Raw genomic sequence first — 5000 nt, 5'->3', positions numbered from 1 at the left:
GACGCGGTTCGACGTCACGGGATAAACGGATCCTCCCGAACACTACATTTCCCAACGGCGGAACCGCGGGATTCAGTGCTGGGCTAATTCCTGTTCGCTCGCCGCTACTAAGGAAATCCTTGTTAGTTTCTTTTCCTCCGCTTAGTAATATGCTTAAATTCAGCGGGTGATCTCGCCTACTCTGAGGTCGCTTCAACGTCACGACACGGTGACAATTTTTTTTTTCAAAGAAAAAAAAATTTCGTGCCATGTGGGCGCGATTCGAGAAAAGCAAGACGGTTTGATAACAATGCGACAGAGGGTCTTTATTTTTATTTCTCTCTCCGAGAATCGCCTCAAAGAGAAAAAAAAATAAAAAAAAAAAATTAATTCGAATAGAATCGAGAACCTTATATTCTATCTCGATCGAGAAACGTTTTATGCATCTCGCCAAAGTGCCTTTTAAACTTCGTTCGTCGTATCATGTTCGAGCTAAGACTCACGCAAGACACCCGTAACGATCTCCGGTTTTTAACGCCCGTCCTCTTTGTATAATATATATATATATATATACACGTGTTATGTATAATATATCTCCCGTAGCCGTTTCTCTCTTCTCGACGATTCCAGCGGTTCCTTGTTTTCGCCTGTTATTGCTGGCACAGAGATCGAACACGCGACATGTATATAACATATCGGTTTCTTTGCTCTGTACCAACGACGAAAACGCACGGGAACTCACGCAAGTGGAAAAGCGAGCGCGAGACGTACACAACGGGGTGAATTTATTACTCGGGGACTGGACGACCGGCGATACGTTAGGATGCGCGGTCCAGCGATAGACGACGAAGAGACATGGGATGACCAACGATCTCTTTTTCTCTAATACTCGGAGCGCCGAATCGCCTTAAAGCAAAAAAAAATCACACGCGCGTACGTCGTACGTACGGCGCGTGTATACCTCGTCTCTAATCAAGTTTCGTTAGTCTTTCTCGAGCCTCGCCAAAGAGGATCGTTCTCTTCCTCTGCGCGATCTCTCCGTGCCAATGTCAGAGATTATTCTCTTTCGCACGACGACGAAAACGACTATTTTCGACGATCCGAACAACTTTGTAACGGACTCACATGCACATCTTAAAATCGAGTACAGAAACGTTGCGCAACACCGTGAGCTTTTCTCTTCTTCGTCACCCTTAAATATAGCCGATCGTAGACGCACGCTAGATCGTAACACACTTTTCGTTGATTTCCGACGAACGTGGCTTTGGGCCAGGCGCGCGGGCAGAGAGATACGCGACCGACGGGGAAAAATTCGTCCCGATACATGTACGCGTACTCTCCGATCTCCGCGCAACGCTGGGGATCATCTCCCTAAGTCATCAGCGTTCGAAGAAATCTCGTGTGTCCGTTCCCGGATCTACGGCTTTCTCTGGGTTCGCGAAGAACAGAAAAAAGCACAGAGGATGAAAAACGCAACGACGACCCATCGATGCGACGGTCCTCGTTGTCTTCTCGTCAGTCGTCTCGCGCCTGCAGAATACATCTCTGCCGCACGAACAGACGGAGTGGGTATTCGATCCCTGGGGCTGTACGAGTAAAAACATCTTGATGAAAAGACGGTTGTGTTTCTTTAAGGCACACAGTTTTTCGTTACGCCACCAAGTTTAGGTTTAGGTTTTAATATCTTGGTTCTCTTTTCTCTCCTCTCTCGACTGACTTTGTTCAAAAATATTTTTGCTTTCTCTCAGTCTCGCCAAAAATTCATTTAAGACGACGTCGGGGGCGCGGTCATTCGTGCTTATCGAAGACTAACAAAACGTAGCAGAGGCTGATACAAAAAGAAAAAAAAAATCGGCCACGAAGAAAACTCGCTCTGTGTATCTCGATAACCGCGTCGACGACGACGGTTCTCTCCGCGCTCTTTTAATTCGTATCCTTCTTCTTGCGCTTCGTCCGACTCAGAAACGTTCGTAAAACACGAACGACGGCGGGTTGTCAAGCCAAGAAGGGACAGAGAAGAGACGGAGGTAGTTTTGCGAGTCTCCCGTGAACGCGATAGATTTTTCATATATATTTGTATCGAGAGCATGCGTACGCCGGTCTCCACACGATCCAGCGACGAACGCCGACGAACGTCCAACAATCGCTCGTACGTCGCGTACGAGCCCTCGACCGCTCTTTAATTCGTATTCTTTTGCTTGGCGCTCGTCCTCCGACTCAGAAACGTTCGTTTAAAGATAAAACGAACGACGGCGGGCTGTCGACGAGGCAAGAAAGAACAGAGAGATACGGACCGAGAGCAACGATACGCAACGCAAGCAGTCTTAGGTTTACGTGAGCAACCCTCAGCCAGGCGTGGTCCAGGAATTGTATCCGTGGACCGCAATGTGCGTTCGAAATGTCGATGTTCATGTGTCCTGCAGTTCACACGTTGACGCGCAATTAGCTGCGTTCTTCATCGACCCACGAGCCAAGTGATCCACCGTTCAGGGTAATCGTTTATGCATGGATTTTTGTTTGTGTACTCAGGTTTTTGTACTCTTATTCTCGGTTCGAAAGAAGCCGATATCCGACAAACGTCCGACCAACGGGAATCGAACGCGCGGAAGTCGCCATATGATTGACGACACGAAAATACGTTCGAAAACGAAATCGGACGGACTGCGCGACGACACACGCAGCCCGCCGACCGGGCGTAAAGTGCATTATAATATATAACAACCAACGAGATCGAAGCTCCGTTCGTCAGGAAACGACGGGGATATAACACCCGATTCTGAATCCTCTGTACAGCACACGATCTCGCGAAGAAAGCGCACGGTGGCTAGCCCATGATATATATATATGTTCGTTCCTCTCGTCCAGTTATTCGAAGCAAACAGCCGATATGCATCTCCATCGTTCGGGTAAAAAAAAATCGATGGGACGCGCACGGTCGTAGTCTTCCTCGCGCGGTCGTTTCTTCCCGATAGCCAGAAGCAGAGTTTGAAAAACTCTAGCGACGGAACGAGGCATTAGACTCTCGACAACGAGGATACAGACACGGCCGGCGGTCCCCTCTGAATCGACTTCGGTGGTTCAGGTAAAAATAAAAAAAATCGATGGGACGCGCACGGTCGTCCTTCCTCTTCCTCGCGCGCGGTCTATTCTTCCCGATAGCCAGAAGCAGAGTTTGAAAAACTCTAGCGACGGAACGAGGCATTAGACTCGCGACAACGAAGATAGAGAGACGGCCGGCGGTCCCCTCTGAATCCACTTTGGTCGCTCAGGTAAAAATAAAAAAAAATTCGAAAGGGACGCGCACGGTCGTCCTTCCTCTTCCTCGCGCGGTCTTTTCTTCCCGATAGCCAGAAGCAGAGTTTGAAAAACTCTAGCGACGGAACGAGGCATTAGACTCTCGACAACGAGGATAGAGAGACGGCCGGCGGTCCCCTCCGAACGGATGGCGACAACGACGACTAAAGCGCGAAAAATCGCGACGAAAAGGAACGCATCTCCGTTCAGGTGTATGTGTGTGCGTGCGTTTAAAAAAAATTCGATGGGACTCGCAGCCATCGGCCTCGCGCGGTCGTTTCTTCCCGATAGCCAGAAGCAGAGTTTGAAAAACTCTAGCGACGGAACGAGGCATATGACTCACGACAACGAGGATATGGACAGGCGGTCCCCTCTGAACGGGTCGACGAGACGATGGTAAAAGAGACGAACCGGACGAAACTTCCGTCGATCAGGTAAAAATAAAAAAAAATTCGATGGGACGCGCACGGTCGTCGTCGTCGTCTTCCTCGCGCGGTCGTTTCTTCCCGATAGCCAGAAGCAGAGTTTGAAAAACTCTAGCGACGGAACGAGGCATATGACTCACGACAACGAGGATAGAGAGACGGCCGGCGGTCCCCTCTGAATCGACTTCGGTGGTTCAGGTAAAAATAAAAAAAATCGATGGGACGCGCACGGTCGTCGTTCCTCTTCCTCGCGCGCGGTCTATTCTTCCCGATAGCCAGAAGCAGAGTTTGAAAAACTCTAGCGACGGAACGAGGCATTAGACTCGCGAGGATAGAGAGACGGCCGGCGGTCCCCTCCGAACCAACTTCGTCTAGTTAAGAATCGTTATACTCTTTACCATCACTCGCACTGGTATATATCTTTTCGGGCCAACATCCACGCAATGCGTTTTCGTTCTAGGTTACCCGATCCACGAGTACGAACGTACAACGTGGTTTCGTTTTGTCGAACATCGTATATCGTTCGCCGTTGAAACGAACGACAACGAAACGACATAGGAAGAACGAACGCCCTTTGGGTAGGAAGCACGTTTCGAGGAACGACGAGAGTTTGGAGAGACGCGCGAGATAGCTGGAGACGCGCAGATATAGGTATCCATGGATCTTCGAAGAGAACCTTCGAAGATATATAATTCGGTATCCTATTTTTCTGCGGCTCGCTATTCGCGTTCTTTCGCTCTCGTCGACGACTCGTTATAGACGCTTCGTTCGATCCCAAAGAGCAGTCTTCCTTATGTCCCGTTGCTAGGAGGTGAGGCCTACGCAACGCAACTACGAAATATAGAAGAGGTGTGAGCAGTGATCTCTCCGACACGAGGCACTTTAGAGATTTTAGTTTATATATTATATTGTTCGTTCGTTGGATTTCCACGATGCAAATACGAAATACGAGATCGTGACGGCGGGTCTTTCTGTGTACGACCTCACGCAGGCGCCTCGATCGCATTTCTCATTACACGTGGTTTCCACTGTAACTTTTAGTTTTTTCGATATGTGTTCAGCTCAAGTTCCCTCACATATCGTTATTATTATTATTATTATTATTATTAATAGTAGCGGTTTCGTGTTATAGGATTCGGAGACGGCGGGTCTTTCTGTGTACGACCTCACGCAAGCGCCTCGAGAATCTTTTTAAGTTTTCCGTGTGTTATATTATTCGGAGACGGCGGGTCTTTCTGTTTACGACCTCACGCAGGCGCCTCGAGAATATTTTTAAGTTTTTCGTTTGTTATAATATTATTC

At 48.5% G+C, this 5000-nt stretch overlaps 2 non-coding genes across 2 annotated transcripts in view; both read right to left on the bottom strand.

Moving 5' to 3' along the window:
* The window catches only part of LOC139997601 (large subunit ribosomal RNA), a 4174-nt gene extending 3984 nt beyond the window's left edge, over positions 1 to 190 (bottom strand). Inside the window, exon 1 of the ribosomal RNA XR_011802955.1 lies at positions 1 to 190. This exon is cut by the window's left edge and continues 3984 nt beyond it. This is a non-coding gene — a ribosomal RNA (large subunit ribosomal RNA).
* Positions 191 to 2318: 2128 nt separating this feature from the next.
* On the bottom strand, positions 2319 to 2473 carry LOC139997599 (5.8S ribosomal RNA). Its single transcript, XR_011802953.1, has one exon. It is a non-coding gene; the product is annotated as a 5.8S ribosomal RNA (ribosomal RNA).
* Positions 2474 to 5000: the final 2527 nt, after the last annotated feature.

Source organism: Bombus fervidus, unplaced genomic scaffold (genome assembly GCF_041682495.2).
Source record: "Bombus fervidus isolate BK054 unplaced genomic scaffold, iyBomFerv1 scaffold0121, whole genome shotgun sequence".
Taxonomy (NCBI): Eukaryota; Metazoa; Arthropoda; class Insecta; order Hymenoptera; family Apidae; genus Bombus; species Bombus fervidus.
The sequence above is the reverse complement of the archived record's forward strand: the minus strand, read 5'-3'. Positions and strand labels throughout refer to the sequence as shown.